Source organism: Mastigoproctus giganteus, chromosome 11 (assembly GCF_048544385.1).
Source record: "Mastigoproctus giganteus isolate SK-2022 chromosome 11, ASM4854438v1, whole genome shotgun sequence".
NCBI classification, from domain to species: domain Eukaryota; kingdom Metazoa; phylum Arthropoda; class Arachnida; order Uropygi; family Thelyphonidae; genus Mastigoproctus; species Mastigoproctus giganteus.
This window is the reverse complement of record NC_143585.1, coordinates 58424088-58441123: the sequence shown is the minus strand read 5'-3', so window position 1 is coordinate 58441123 and position 17036 is coordinate 58424088. Positions and strand designations below refer to the sequence as shown.

At 38.2% G+C, this 17036-nt stretch overlaps 2 protein-coding genes across 3 annotated transcripts in view; one reads left to right on the top strand and one right to left on the bottom strand.

Annotated features, from left to right (window-relative positions):
- The window catches only part of LOC150078032 (putative phosphorylase b kinase regulatory subunit alpha), a 608767-nt gene extending 594578 nt beyond the window's left edge, over positions 1–14189 (bottom strand). For both annotated transcript variants that reach the window (XM_090384728.1, XM_090384727.1), the window contains exon 1: positions 14126–14189. The gene's annotated coding sequence lies outside the window, so the exon portion shown is untranslated. The remainder of the gene's footprint in view (positions 1–14125) is intronic.
- A 183-nt stretch (positions 14190–14372) lies between these two features.
- Positions 14373–17036, top strand: part of UQCR-Q (Ubiquinol-cytochrome c reductase ubiquinone-binding protein) — a 54278-nt gene continuing 51614 nt past the window's right edge. Inside the window, exon 1 of the mRNA XM_090384828.1 lies at positions 14373–14480. The gene's annotated coding sequence lies outside the window, so the exon portion shown is untranslated. The remainder of the gene's footprint in view (positions 14481–17036) is intronic.

The window sequence follows — 17036 nt, the reverse complement described above, 5'->3', positions numbered from 1 at the left end:
AGCCCTGTAGCTTAATATCTTCTTCTACATGTAGCTATTTTAGGGCTTCAGGCGGATCTACCGGATGTAGCTGATTCTGGTTGTGGAATCGCATCCAGTGGCTTGAGTCCTGATGTCCGTGTGTTCTTCCTGGAGGGAGCTAGCAAAATATCCCACTTTATGGGATATTTTGCTAGAAAATACAGCTGCGAGTTACAGGCTCCGAAAAAAAATGATAAGTGTTTGCTTTTTATTTACTTAATTGTTATTTTATATTGTACTTGATACGTAGTCATATAGTTCTAATTACGCTGGTTATTTTTATTTTAATTTATATAAACAGTTTTTGTAGATATACGTAATACTTTATAAAACCGTTAGTTTGTTCGAATAGTGCAGGCATTGTTTTTGTATATAGTGATAGGGAATTCAAATTTTTAATTGAGATAGCTAGGTAGCTCTAGCATATAATTATAGAAACAGTAATACGCTTCACTGTTTCTATTAGATAGCGTAGTATTGACATTTAATTTAATTTATCGATCTTATTAATTTAAAATATCATGCCCCAAACTAGAGCAGCAAAGCAACGGGCACAAGGTGGCAGGAGTGCTGTGACTCGAGGAAGAACTGAGGGGGGCGATTCTCCAACGCGTCACAGCCTAAAAAAATGTGCAACTTGTGAAATGTTTGCCGAACTATCTGGAACGGAACATGATATTGCCATGGGGGATGTCTTTGTGTGTGCGCGATGTAAGGAGTGTAAGGAAATCAGGCGACAACTCAGCGTTGTTATGGGCCTATATGAGAGTTTGAAGGACAGGGTGGATGCCCTCGAATGATCTAAATTGAGGAGCCCATCAGGCTCTCAGCTGCCCACATCAACGCCAGAGCTTGCACTTGGTCATCACGCAGCACAGCGGCAACCCCCAAGGCAGATTGCGCTGGTCCCAAAGGAACTAGTAGTTGTTGGTGACTCTATTGTCAGGGAAACATCCTTTGTAGAAAGGATAGATGGAACAGGACCAGGGTATGTCTGCAAGGGGCAAAGGTTGATGACATTGTAAAGCAGATATCATCTTTTAAGGGCACAAAAGGTGATATAGTTGTATACGTTGGCACTAATGATATTAAGAGTAGGAGACCGGCAGAATTACTTAACAAGTACAGGTCACTGTTGAAAAAAAGGCGTGAATTAGGGTTAAATTTGAAAGTGTCTGCAATTCTGCCCAGACATGATAGGAGGGAGTATATGATGAGAGCCTTGTTGATCAATTCGGCCCTGGCTCAAGGGGTAGAATTTTTTTCAGCCTGGACTGTACTTGTTAACAGGACAGACTGCTTCTACAGGGATGGGATACACTTAAATAGAAAGGGTGCAAGAATATTTGCTGATGCTATCGAGGCAGTGTTAGGTGGGTCGGAAAACTGATAGCTTGGGGGGATACAAGGACTAATAGTTTAACAGTAGCCGTAGGCAGAGGTGAAGGTGATTCTTGCACTACTTCTATTAGAATAAGTAGCGACCTGGAGCGAGGGGTGTTGGGGGTTTCAGGGACGGATGTCAGTCATCGTGAAACAGGTGGGTATATGGGATGTGTTAGAGTGGCTGGGAATAGGAATAGGTGCATGTATACCAATGCTAGAAGTATAGTAAATAAATTTGATGAATTTGAAGTGTTGGTCAAGACATCAAAGGCGGATATTGTTGGGATATCAGAGATGTGGTGTCACACAGATATAAGGAATGCCGAACTGGAATTTGGGGAGTACAATGTGTACAGAAAGGATAGACAGGATAGGAAGGGGGAGGTGTTATGCTGTTAATAAAGAAAAACATAAAATCAAAAGAAGTGCATCCAGTTGATATAGATGAACAGTGCACTGTTGAGTCAGTTTGGTGTGACATAAGCACTGCGAAAGCAAAAATAAGAGTAGGAGTGTGTTACAGGCCTAATGACTCGAATGAGTACAATGAACAATTGTACAGAGAAATAGAGTGGGCTAGTAAATCTGAATGTCTTATAATGGGGGATTTTAATTTCCCAGATATTGACTGGAACTTGTGGGTTGGGCACTCACACACTAGTCAGACTTTTGTGGATTTATTGGATGACTGTTTTCTGCAGCAGCATGTTCGAGAGGCAACCAGAGAAAGTAATACTCTTGATCTGGTTATCAGCAGTGATCACTCATGTATTAGGGATTTGCAGATAAAAGAACCACTAGGTGGCAGTGATCACAGTGTATTGACGTGGGATTTACTTAAAGATTTAATTACCATGAGGGGTAAAGGAAAGGGTTTTTGCTTCCGTAAAGGCGAGTACAGTGGTCTCCGACAGTTTTTAAATTCTGTACAGTGGGATCAACTGACGATGTTACCAACAGTAAATTCTAAGTGGGAAGCATTCAAGGAATTAATCGTGGAAGCTACTAAAAGTTTCATACCTATTAAGAAATATTGTTCAAGGTTTAGGCCTAAATGGTGTCAAATGAACTAATGAGACTCGTGACAGAGAAGAAAAATGCATGGGATGCATATAAATTATCAAGCGACTCAGAAGCCTATGGCAGATATAAGTTAATCTGTAATCAGGTCACAAAGGAGGTGAGGCAGGCGAAGGCAGATTACGAGAAATCCTAGGTAAAAGATGCTAAGAAAAACAGCAAGGATTTCTTTACTTATATAAACTCAAAAAGGAAGGGGATGAATCTGATTGGTCCACTTGACATTGATGGTTTGACTGTTGATGATCCTGCTCAGATAGCAAACAAATTGAATGAGTATTTTGCATTTACATTCACACGTGAGGAATTATTAAGGTTTGAAAATGGCAGAAGGTTATCAAATTGTAGCAGGGTGCTTAATGATCTTGTAATAACTGAGAGCAAAGTGGAAGAGAAATTGTTGAAGTTAAACGTAAGAAAAGCACCTGGGGTCGATGGGATCTATCCAGTTATATTAAAGGAGGCGGCAAAGCAACTAAGCAAACCCTTAGCCATAATTATGAGAGCATCCTTGGACTCAGGGGAGGTTCCCACGGACTGGAGATGTGCAAATGTATCCCCAATTCACAAAGGGGGATCGAAGTGTGACATGAATAATTACAGACCAGTTCTGTTCCGGGTAAAATAATGGAGTCGCTGGTTAAAGATGCATTGCAGGATCATCTAGACAAGACTGCAGCAATAATTCAGACACAGCATGGGTTTGTTAAGGGAAAGTCTTGTCTGACAAATTTGATAGGATATTATGATGTGGTTACAAAGGAACTGGATGCAAATCCAGTTCCTTTGTAATTGATATCATATATTTGGATTTAATCTTGATATCATATATTTGGATTTGAGGAAAGCTTTTGACACTGTTGCGCATGGAAGACTATTGTACAAATTGGAGCAGAATGGTATTAAGGGTAAGTTGCTACAATAGATAAAAGGATGGTTAAGTGGGAGAAGACAGAGGGTGGTAATCAATGGGTGCTGCTCTTCTTGAACTAATGTTATTAGTGGAGACCCACAGGGTTCGGTGTTAGGTCCACTGTTGTTTTGTATATTTATCAATGATATTGATGAAGGTATATCAGGCTTAATGTCGAAGTTTTCAGATGATACAAAGGTTGGCAGGGTTGTTAATGACAGTAATGGCAGTGTGCTACTGCAACAGGATCTAGATAATTTGGGCAGATGGGCTAAGAAGTGGCAACTGAAGTTTAACCTTGACAAATGCAAAGTACTGCATATGGGTAGAAGTAACCCCAGAGAAACGTACCAACTGTGTGGTACTACACTTAAGGTGGTAGAAAATGAAAAAGACCTGGGAGTAATTGTGCAGGCAGATATGAAGTTTTCTGAGCAATGCAGACAGGCTGCCAGGGCAGGTCATGGGGTTTTGTCAATGATATATAGGAATTTTGCTAGCAGGGAAAAGGAGGTGATTATCCCTCTGTATAAGGCAATGGTCAGGCCACGCCTTGAATACTGCATACAGGTCTGGAGGCCTCATTTCAGGAAGGATGTAGATTTACTTGAGCATGTACAGAGAAGGGCCACAAGGTTGGTGAGGGGAATGAAGGGATCCTCTTACCAAGAGAGGCTTAAGTTCTGCAAATTGCAGGGGCTGGAGACTAGGCATCTGCGTGGTGATCTGATTGAGGTATATAAGGCCTTGAATGGGTTGAGCACGCTGAATTCTGATGGGATCCTTTCACTTGTTCAGATTACGAACCTAAGGGGGCATAAATTCAAATTAAAAAAAGACAGATGTAGAATAGATGTGCGGAAATTTGCCTTTAGCCAGCGGGTGGTTAATTGCTGGAACAAACTTCCATCTGTCGTTGTGGAAGTTGATAGGTTGAATAAATTTAAGGAGGAACTGGACAGGCATTTGGAGGGAATGGTGTGATTTTTTTTTTTTTTGGCTGATGCTGCATAAGCTCATACATTTTCTTTCTTGCATCACATGCCACTACTACTACTACTACTGTCTTCATGGAAAATCTGGTTGTACAGGTAGTGGAGTCCATAAGTCTAAATGTTATTGCTTAATGGTCACTTTCCCTTCTTTTGTCATAGTCTATCCAGGCCTGTATCTTTCCAGTGAAAAATGGTGTTGCCAAGTTGATGTCAACTTCTTATGGGTGTTGCTTAAGATTGCTGGTTGGCTCAGGTGATTGAGAACAGCAAGTCCTGTCACCAGGATGAAATCTTTAAGGTGTGATGTTTGTTGGGTACTGGTGTGATTTTCATTTGACTGTGTCAAAGCTGGGAGCTACAGTTGGTATCCACAATTATGATTAGCTTATTGGTTGGTAACAGATCTATTACTGTTAGGGACATTGGAGTGTTTATTATTATTATGGTGGTCATATGAGTTGTCATATAATTTACTGATGCTATCAAGAATCAGCAAATTATATTTGTTATATTTGTGGGTTGGAAAACTGTTAGTTTGGAGGGATACACAGACTAATACTTTAATGAAAGCAATCATAAGAACAGTAGACTTAATTCTTATATTTCTTCTATTGTGATATCCAGTAGCCTGAAAAATAGGAAAGGAAGCATTACAAATTATAGCCCATATAATTACTAGTCTACATGGGACTAGCAATTACATGGGCTGTGTAAATTACTTAAAACAAATACGTGCACAATTACTTGCTTATATGCTAATGATAATTTTTTTTTTATGCTAATAATAGGAGTTTAGTAAATAAATTGGATAAGTTATTAATGTTGACATTAACAGAAATATGGGGTCACTCTAAAATTGGGAATGCAGAATTTGAAGTTGACAATTTTAATGTGTGCAGAAAGAATTTATTTTTTAATTTATTATATTAAGTAGTCCCAGCCAATATTTTGGCATTTTGACAGAACTGAGAACACTGTGACAATCACAGTGAACTGTATGTAAATTTCTGTAGTTGACTCTCTAAGCAGCACCTGTAAGAAATAATTGAGCAGAAGAAGGGTGAGGAAGTTATTTACATCACAGTACAAAGTTGCATAAATGATTTGTAAATTAATCAAGCTTATTTGCCTTGCAGCAGCATAGGCTTCATGGAATAGTCTTGCACCATAAGGAACTGCATGAATGGTCATTAATTACAATGCAGCAGAAGGAGTCACATGAAACATTAAGAATCAATAGCCATAGTGAAGCAGAAGGAGCTGCTAACAGGAGCAGTTTAAACATGTAATTTATAAGCTATCATGATTTAGCATATAAGGAGGAAGCTGCAGATTAGGCAAGTTGTAGGCTTAATAGTGCTATAGTGTGAAACTGGACACCCATAGGAACAGATTACCACAAATCCTTGCCTACTTCCATTTGTAACATGGTCAGTTCCCAGGAACTTGTATACAAGATACTCAGTCATGGATAATATTCATTTTTTGGAGAAACTCTTCCTCAGAGATAGAATTCAAGCTCACTGCGGCATTCTACTACACTGCTGAGAACCCCTATTTTCTCATAAGCAAGCAGCCAATTTTCAACAATTCCCAATATTTTCATAAGCAAGCAGTTTATAATCCACTCAAGGATTTAGCATTAGCATTAGTAGAGGTATATGGATGCAAGAAAGCAAGCTTACGCAGCATCAGCCAAAAAAAAACCAGGTCCCATTTTACCCCTCCGTTCATTCCAAATACCTGTCCAGCTCAGCCTTAAATTTATTTAGGATATCAACTTCCATAACAAAAGATGGAAGTGTGTTCCACCAATCAACTACCTGCTGGCAAAAGACAAATTTCCACACATATATTCTACAACTACCTTTCCTCTCAATTTGAAACTACTGCCACTCAGGTGATTATTCTGAGCAAGAGAAAGAATCCCATCAGTATTGAGCATGCTCAAACCATTCAAGGCTTTATACACCTCAATCAGATCACCTTGCAGGTGCCTAGTCTCCAGACACTGTAATCTGCAAAACTTAAGCCTTTCTTCGTAAGAGCAACCATTTGTTCCATTCCCTAATCTTGTTGCCCTTCTGTATACTCGTTCCAACAGCTCTACATCCTTCTTAAAATGAGGACTCCAGACCTGTATACAGTACTCAAGGTACTGACCATTGCCTTAAACAAGGGGATAATCACCTTCTTATCTCTGCTAGAAAAAAAAATTCCTGTATATAATTGACAAGACACCATGCGCTATTCTTGCAGACGGTCTACACTGCTCAGAAAACTTCATATCTGTTTGCCTGCACAATTACCCCAAGTCCTTTTCATTCTCTACACCTGTCAGTGTAGTACCACAGATTTGATATGTTACTCTGGGATTACTGCTTCCCATGTAGTACTTGACATTTGTCAATGTTAAACTTCATTTGCCACCTCAGCCTATCTGCTCAACTTTTCTAGATCCTTTTGCAGCAGCGGACTGTCATTAGTGTCCTTAACAACCTTGCCAACCTTCATATCGTCTGAAAACTTGGACATTAAGCTTGATATACCATCATCAATATCATTTATAAATACAGAAAATAACAATGGACCCAACATTGAACCATGAGGGACTCCACTAATAACTTTAGTCCACAATGAGCAGTGTCCATTGATTACCACTCTCTTATCTTCTCCCACTCAACCATCCTTTTATCAACAGCAGCAATTTGCCTCCAATGCCACACTGCTCCAATTTGTGCAGCAGTCTTCCATGTGCAACGGTATCAAAAGCCTTTCTAAGATCCAAATATATGATATCAATGTTATTCCCTGTATCCAGTTCCTTTGTGACCACATCATAGTATCCAATTAAATTGGTCAGGCAAGACTTTCCATTAACAAAACCATGCTGCATCCAAGCTATAACTGAAGTCTTGTCTAGATGATCCTGCAGTGCTTCTTTAACCAGTGCCTCCATTAATTTTCCTGGAACAGAAGTTAAACTAACAGGTCTATAATTACTTCTGTTGCCCTCTGATCCTCGTTTGTGAATTGGGGTCACATTTGCACATCTCCAGTCCATGGATACCCGAGTCCAAAGAAGGTCTCATAATTATGGCTAAGGGTTCGCTTACTTCCTTTGCTGCCTCCTTTAATATAACTGGATAGATCCCATCCACCCCAGGTGCCTTTTTTATGTTTATCTTCAACAATTTCTCCTCCACTTTCCTCTCAGTTATTATAAAATCATCTAGCTCAGTGCCAGAGTTTAACTCACCTCTGGCATTCCCCTCCCTGAATAACTCCTCATGTGTGAATGTAGATGCAAAATACTCATTTAGTTTGTTAGCCACCTGAGCAGGATCATCAACATTTGAACCATCAATATCCAGTGGACCAATCTGATTCATCCCTTTCTTTCTAGAGTTTACATAGGTAAAGAACTCTTTGCTGTTTTTCTTTGCATCCTTTGCCAATCTGCCATTGCCTACCTAATCTCCTTTGTTACTTGGTTACAGACCAGCTTATATCTATCATAGGTTTCCATGTCACCCATTAATTTATATGTATTCCATGCATTTTTCTTCTCTGCCACTTGTCTCATTAGTTCATCTGACATCCATTTAGGCCTAACCCTTGAACAATGCATCCCAGGGGCTCACATCTGGTGAGTATAGGCTCAGCACACCCAGGGTCCTGAGCTGGATATCATCATTCTTCTCTTTCTTGGTGATTCCCTTCTACTTCTGACTCTCTTTCTTTCTTTCTTTCACTCTCTCTCTCTCTCTCTCTCTCTCTCTCTCTCTCTCTCTCTCTCTCTCTCTCTCAAGGTAATTCAGAATTTTTTTTGGCTGGTGCAGCATAAGCCTCAGGCTTCCTTACACCATATGGCTAATAATAATATTTCTTAGTTGGTATGTAAAGCCTAGTAGCTTCCAAGATTAATTCTTTGAATGCTTCCCATTTTGAATTTGCTGTTGGTAACATCATCAATTGGTCCCACCGTATAGAATTTAAATACCGTCTCAGACCACCATAGTCGCCTTTCCGAAAGCAAAAACCCTTCCCTTTACCCCTGATGGTAGTTACCTCTTTGAGTAAATCCCACTTCAGCACACTGTGATCACTGCCACCTTGTGGTTCCTTTATCTGCAGATTCTTAATGCATGAAGAATCACTACTGATAATCAGATCAAGAGTATTACTCCCTCTAGTTGCCTCCTGAATATGCTGATGTAGAAAACAATCATCCAATAAATCCACAAAAGCCTTGTTAGTGTAAGTAACCAACCCACAAATTCCGATCATTATCCGGGAAATTAAAATCCCCCATTATAAAACTCTCTGATTTACTGGCCCACTCTATTTACCTGTACAGTTTTTTATTATACTGATCAGAGTCATTATGCCTATAACACACTGCTACCCTCAATTTTGATCTCCCAATGCTTATGTTACACCAAACTGACTCGACACTGCACTGTTCAGCGATTATAAAATCATAATTCCTCACCACCCCTCCTGTCATGGTTACTAGTCATTTATGTGTTTCTTAACTAATAACATAACCCTTCCTATCCTTTCTGTACACATTGTACTCCCCAAATTCCAGTTCTGCATTCCTTATATCTGTGTGACACCACGTCTCTGATATCCCAACAATATCTGCCTTTAATGTTTTGATTAACATCTCAAATTCATTTACCAAACTCCTAGCATTGGTGTATATGCAAATATACATGCACCTGTTCCTATTCTTAGCTACCCTAACACAACTCATGTGTTTACTTGTACCGCAATAACTTCCAGCAGTCTCTGAAATACCCTGTATCTTATTTTCCAGGATGCTGCTCATCTGAATAGAAGCAGTGCAAGAATCACTTTCACCTATGCCAGCGGCTACTGTTAATCTATTAGTCCTTGTATTCCCCCCCCCAAGCTAGCAGTTTTCTGACCCACCCAATCACTCACTCGATAGCACACTTTAGTTTCAGGGCCTCCAGGATGGATTTGACAAACTCTTTGACTCTATGATCTTTTCCTTCCGACAACTGGTCCATTAATTTCAAGTATGCTTCCCACTGAAGTTTCAGAATGTACCACACATCTGCATCTATTCTAATAATTGCATTTCCTTTCTGAATCTCTATTCGTCCCTCAATTCTTCATAGCCTAGTAGGACACAGTCCTTTGAAACACTGACCTAGCAGTCTGAAATGCTATGAAAGTTGTCAGTTGCAATCAGAACGCTCAGCAATAGTATATGACATACATGCTCACATGCTTCTTCCAGTCAATTAAAATATGTAGTTCTAGTTGAAATACCCAACTGGTTGAGTTTTTCATTAAATAAGCCATATCCAATTAGCAAGAATATACAATGTAAGTTAGGTTTAAACCATAGTGTCTTTATATGCTATTCTACTTACATTTGGAAAAAATTTCAGGGTAATAGCACTTATTTCGCATTCAGTCCAAATCCCTTGCAATTTATCCATTAACTGATCCCAAGGCTTTTCTTCCTCCTACTGGGGATCATTGGCTTTAACAAAGCTAAGGCCTTGAAATCGATGTTCAACACTCTGACATATGGACAGACCTTTAAAGGCTACATAAAGATCTGATGGCATTTTTCCACCAAATCATAATTCCTCCTTCTCCTCCTTCTCAGGGGCTGAGGAGGAGGAGGAATTATGATTTTGGTTAAAAAAAATATAAATGCTCAAGGCATAATCTATTATGAGTTTAAAATACACTATAAAATATTGGTGTGAATACACCATAGTGAACTCATAATGAAAACTACATAAGTAGTAAAGGCATCCATTTAATTGTATCTCATATTGTGACTACCTTCACAACGAGTTGCCATGTATTGCACTACCTCGAATAAGTAATGCTTCACTAATATAGAAGACTACTGTTATTTATTCTCAGTGGGCACCACTGAGGATAAGCCTTGAAACAGTGCCACCCAGATGGCACTGTTTCAAGGCTTATTGGCCTATCCCTGGTGTTGCAATCATGCCAACCCAGTTGTGAAGTTATTTCCACAATCTGAGAGATGCCTGATGGTGTATAGTAATTGAAAATAACAATTTGTTTAGGGCAATAGCCTCAGGTTAACTAATGTATAGGTTTGTGCTATAGCATCATGTTAGCCCCAGGGACCCACATCTGGTGAGTATGGGCTGCACACTCAGGGTCGTGAGCTGAATATCATCATTCTTATCTTCCTTGGTGATTTCCTTCTACTGCTGACTCTCTCTCTCTCTCAGGTATACTCAATTTTTTTTTTGGCTGGTGCAGCATAAGCTCAGGCTTCTTTGCACCATAACCCCAGGGACTTGCATCTGGTGAATATGGGCTTGGCACACCCAGGGTCCTGAGCTGGGTATCATCATTCTTCTCTTTCTTTGTGATTCCCTTCTACTCTCTCTCTCTCTCTCTCTCTCTCTCTCTCTCTCTCTCAGGCTAACTCGATTTTTTTTTTTGGCTAGTGCAGCATAAGCCTCAGGCTTCCTTGCACCATATAGCTAATAATAATGTCTGATTGGCTACTCTGAGTTTGCCACAGAAGAATATATTTATATTTTGCTGAAGCCTTTGATACTAAAATGTATAAGAACAATGAAGTTCAATTTGTTTTACATTATAAATAATTAAATTGAATGAAGAGGCTTACCTCAATATTATCTTATGAAACCATTCAATTCTTATTCTCATTAATTATTTAAGGAGAAATAATAATAATATAGAAATATTATATTAAAATTTTATAAATTACTTAAATGAATTTTTTTCAGCACTCGAAAGAAAACTTATTTGTATTTGGGATGATTTGTTATAGTTCCGAATGTCAAGGGTGAACCTTTAATTGTTGATAACGGATATTCAGGACCAAGATATCGATGAGGAATATTACAACTTTCTGAAAGTGATAAAGCCAAAGAAACCTATAGGGAAAAAGAAATCCAAAGAAGAAAAAAATCAGTCAAGAAACACTTGTTATGATAAAAGATGACAAATGAAGAGCAAGAAAAACACTGACAGGGAGAAAATTGAGTAAACTGAGTTATCCAAAGCCATTAGAAAGAGACTCAGAGAGGACATAAGAAGATTGAACACAAGAAAAGTAGAACAAGCATTAAGGGAAAACAAAAGATTTAAATCAGCAGCCACGAGCAGTAATACAAAAAGACAAATGATACTGAAACTGAAGAATAGCGATGGTGTACTTATAAATAGCAGAGAAGGCATAATTCAAATAGCAGAGGACTATTATAAAGAGTTATACAAGAAGCAAGGGAATGATGCCAACAGTGGGGAAGATGGATCGCAAATTAGTAACACATGCAACATACCTGATATTCTTCCTGATGAGGTAGAACATGCGTTGAAGAAAATGAAGAATCAGAAAGCCCCGGGGGAAGATGAAGTTACTGTAGAGTTGTTAAAATAGGGAGGAAGAGATGTGACACAAAAAGTGGCAAGACTCTTCACAAAATGCATTAGAAAAGGTGTGATGCCTAAGAAGTGGAATAATGCAATCATAGTTTTGCTGCATAAGAAAAAGAGATAAATCAGAATCTGGAAATTATAGACCAATTAACTTATTATCCCACATCTACAAGTTGTTCACAAGGGTCATTACTAACAGATTACAAAGAATACTTGATGACACTCAACCGAAAGAGCAAGCTGGCTTTAGGACAGGATTCTCAACTATGGATCACCTTCACATAATGTCACAGCTAATGGAGAAAGCAAACAAATATAAAACACCATTATGCCTGCCATTTCTGGATTATGAAAAGGCATTTGACTCCATACAGCATAAGGCAATGTTTCGGGCACTGGAAAGACAAGGCATAGATACCCCACATATTATGATTTTGAAGAAAATATATGAGAATGCTACCTCCTTTATTAGACTAGACAAAGACAGTAGGAAATTTAAAATTGAGAAAGGAGTTCGACATGGAGACACAATATCTCCGAAGTTGTTTACTGCTGCCCTTGGGGAAGCTTTCAGAAGATTAGACTGCTCGCAGAAAGGAGTCATGTGAATGGAGAGTACCTAAACCATTTACGATTTGCAGATGACATTGTGGTCATAAGCCACAATTCCAAAGAATTAAGAGGAAAATCTGAATCAGTTATGCAGAGTTAGTAAGGATTTTGGACTAAAGATGAATATGGCTAAAACAAAAGTAATGATGAACAAGTATGCCACAGAAAGGGATATAATGATTGAAGGAGCAGTAATTGAAAAGGTGGAGTCATATACTTATCTGGGACAAGTCATTAGCTGTAATAATGATAAATGGCTGGAAGTCAAGAGAAGAATAAATTTTAGATGGTGAGCATTCAGGAAATATAGTCACATACTGAGGAGCAATATCCTAATTGTCTGAAATGTAAAATAATGAACCAATGTATACTCCCCACCATGACTTATGGAAGTGAAACTTGGGCACTCACCAAAAGAATGGAAGAGAAGCTGAGAACTACACAACGAAGAATGAAACAAATTATATTGGGAATCAGACTGTTAGATAAGAAGAGAAACATGTGGATTAGGCAGCAAACTCAAGTAAAGGACATTCTTTGCTGTGTAGTTCTCAGCTTCTCTTCCATTTCTCTTAGCTCCAAGAGGAGCTAAGAGAAAACCTGGAAGACAACAACGGAGATGGACAGATGAAATTCATGAGTTTGTGGGTAGTAAATGGATGGCCATTGCACAAAACAGAAGGAACTTGAAAGTTGCTGGAGAGGCCTTCATTCTGCAGTGGATTGAAAATGGCTGATAATGATGATTTTGGATCATCTGTTTCCTTTTGAGTGCTGAAAAAAATTCTTTTAAAATTTAATGCCATTAAATCACTCATATGAGTGATTTAATATGTTATATGATTAATGATTAATAAATGTTATATGATTAATAAATGAATATATAAATATAATGCTTTAAATTTAGTTAAATTATTTAATTAAGATTATTTTAAATACTCTTCTGCATAAAAAAAAATTATGCTTACTATTTTATGGCTGGATAGGCCTAATGTATTTCTGCTCTTATGTTCAATAAACTTAAATGAGTTCTATTCATTTATCTATATTATTCATATATCTATATGCTTACTATTATTATTGTACATACTTGTTGTTATTTATTTATGCATTTGGTATTACATATTGTATAAATACATCCAAAATATTCAATGTAACAAATATTTATAAACGTCAGTTTGGTAGTTATTTACGTGGAAGCTACTAGACAACAGGGGAAGAACAACCAAAAAATTTTTATATAGAGCGGGGAACGATCGTGGGAAGCATTGCTTTGGATTCCAGAAAATCTGGATTCGTCAGATATACAGTACCCAAATAGTAAGATACTACTCTGCGCGCATAGGTATACGGACAGGTAGATAAACGTATGCGTGTTTTGCCAGTAGTAGTTATTTACTTAAGTTATATTGCATACATTTATGCTAAGTATGTGATCACATTTTTCATTTTTTAACAAATACCAAATATTATAGTTCTTTCTGCGTAAGAACTATAATATAAATCGTTGATTGCCAACTTACAGCTCAGTCTAATTTTAGGAAGTTGTTTAATTTAACCTCACGGATCACCAGGAAAAAGAAAATAAACTATTGTTGCTGGATAAGAAAATATTTAACACATCGATAGACATTTCCCTGTTTTAGGATTATAATATAAATCGTTGACTACTAACTTGCAACTCAGCCTAATTTGAGAAAGTTATTTTATGTGACATCACAGAACACCAGGAAGAAGGGTGAAAAAAAAGTAACACATCGATGGACATTTATTTCTCTCTTCTTTTTTTTTTCAGTGTTTAAAAATTTTATTCATAACCCCGCCATTACCACATTTTTTAATTCCCTCCAATACAACGACCCACAATGATAACAAATAATAATATTTATGATAAGGTATTATATGAGGATATAATAAAGGTGGCGCTATTATTTCTACGTGGTCGACAAGGTTATAGTTGGGGCACTCTTGAATATAGAACGTTAAAACCAGATTTGTACGATTCATTCTGTAGCGTTTTCGGAAATATTGTAAGTAACGTTCAGCGGGCTTGATCATAAGTTCGTAATATATAATTGCTGTGGGCATATACCTATGTTTATTTTATTTTATTATTTTCTAGTGCATACTGATGTTTCGTTGCACTGTAATCGAATGTATGCAAACGGGAGTAATACCTTGAAAAAAAGAAAGAGAGAGAGAGAGAGAATGGAACTTGAGCTGCCATAACTTTGTTATATTATTATTAGCCATATGTTGCAAGTAAGTCTGAGGCTTATGCTGCACAAGCAAAAAAAAAAAAAAAAATTCTGAATTACCCCCAGAGAGAGAGAGAGAGAGAGAGAGAGAAATAAATAAAAGGGAATTACCAAGAAAAAGAAGAATGATGATATCCAGCTCAGGACCCTGGGTGTGCCAAGCCCATACTCACCAGATGTGAGCTCCTGGGGGTAATGTTGATCTGATTATCAGCAGTGATTCTTCATGCATTAAGAAACTGCAGATAAAGGAACCACTAGGTGGCAATAATCACAGTGTACTAATGTGGGATTTACTTAGATATAATTACCATCAGGGGTAAAGGGATGGGTTTTGCTTCCATAAAGGTGACTACAGCGATCTCAGACAGTTTTTAAATTCTATACAGTGGGAAGCATTTAAGAAACTAATTGTGGAAGCTACTAGGCTTTTCATACCGATTAAGAAATATTGTTCAAGGTTTAGGCGTAAAAAGGATGTCAGATGAACTAATGAGACTCGTGGCAGAGAAGAAAAAAATGCATGGGATGCATATAAATTATCAGGTGACAGAAGCCTTTAGTAGATATAAGCTAAAGTAGTAGATATATATAGTAGCAGTAGCATGTGATGCAAGAAAGCAAGTGTATGAGCTTATGCAGCATCAGCCAAAAAAAAAAAAAAAATTACAAAACAATCCCCTCTAAATATTTGTCCAGTTCCTCCTTAAATTTATTTAACCTATCAACTTCCACAATGACAGATGGAAGTTTGTTCCAGAAATTAACCACCCACTGGCTAAAGGCAAATTTCCGCACATCTGTTCTACATCTGTCCTTCCTAAATTTCAGTTTATGCCTCTTTATGTTCGTAATCTGAACAAGTGGAAAAATCCCATCAGAATTCAGCATGCTCAACCCATTCAAGGCCTTATACACCTCAGACAGATCACCTCGCAGGTGCCTAGTCTGCAACTGCTGCAATTTGCAGAACTTAAGCCTCTCGTGATAAGAGGATCCCTTCATTCCCCTCACCAATCTTGTTGCCCTTCTCTGTACACGCTCAATCAAAAGGTTAGGCAAGCGAAGTCAGATTACGAGAAATCTTTGGCAAAGGATGCTAAGGAAAACAGCAAGAACCTCTTTACTTATATAAACTCTAGAAGGAAGGGGAGAATCAGATTGGTCCACTTGATGTTGGTGGGTCGACTGTTGATGATCCTCCTCAGATATCTGAATGCGTATTTTGCATCTACATTCGCACGTGAGGAGTTATTAAGGGAGGAAAATGCCAGAAATTTATCAAACTTAACAGGGTGCTTAATGATTTTTTAATAACTGAGAACAAAGTGGAGGAGAAATTGTTGAAGTTAAACATAAGTGCCCCAGGGGCTCACATCTGGTGAGTATAGGCTTGGCACACCCAGGGTCCTGTGCTGGATATCATTCTTCTTTTTCTTGGTGATTCCCTTCTACTTCTCTCTCTCTCTCTCTCTCTCTCTCTCTCTCTCTCTCCCCTACCATTGTTTGGCACATAATGGCCTTTAGCTGCCGTTGCGTCATAAAATCTCTAATATCAGCAACTCTCTCTCAGGGTAACTTGGAAATTTTTTTAGCTGGTGCAGCATAAGCCTCAGGCTTCTTTCATTATATGGCTAGTAATAACAAAGGCACCTGGGATGGATGGAATATATCCAGTTATATTAAAGGAGGCGACAAAGGAAGTAAGCCATAATTATGAGAGCATCCTTGGACTCGGGAGAAGTCTCCATGACTGGAGATGTGCAAAGGTATCCCCAATTCACAAAGGGGGATCTAAGGGTGACATGAGTAAATATAGACTAGTTAGTTTAACTTCTTTTCCAGCGAAAATAATCGAGTCAATTGTTAAATATGCATTGCAGGATCATCTAGACAAGACTGCAGTAATAATTCAGACAGCAAGGGTTTGTTAAGCGGAAGTCTTGTCTGACAAATTTTATTGGATACTATGATGTGGTTACAAAGGAACTGGATGCAAAAAATAATTTTGATATCATATACAATAGACTTGGGAATGACTAAAAAAATATTGCTACCATATGCCAAAATTACAAAAACCACATAATATCATCAAAAGAATGAAGAAAAATATTTATATATTTTTAATTAGTTCAATTAAAACCTTTATCTGGGGACAGCGATTTGTTTGGTTTTTAGGAGCCTTAGCAACTAAGGCCGTATTGCTCCGTGGATATGCGGTGGTCATTCCCCGACCTTTCTGCATCCTCCGTATTTGGTGGTCACGGGCTCGAACCCCGGTCTAATCAAGAAGTGTGTGCTACGCACTGTTGGCACCTCCGTAGCCAG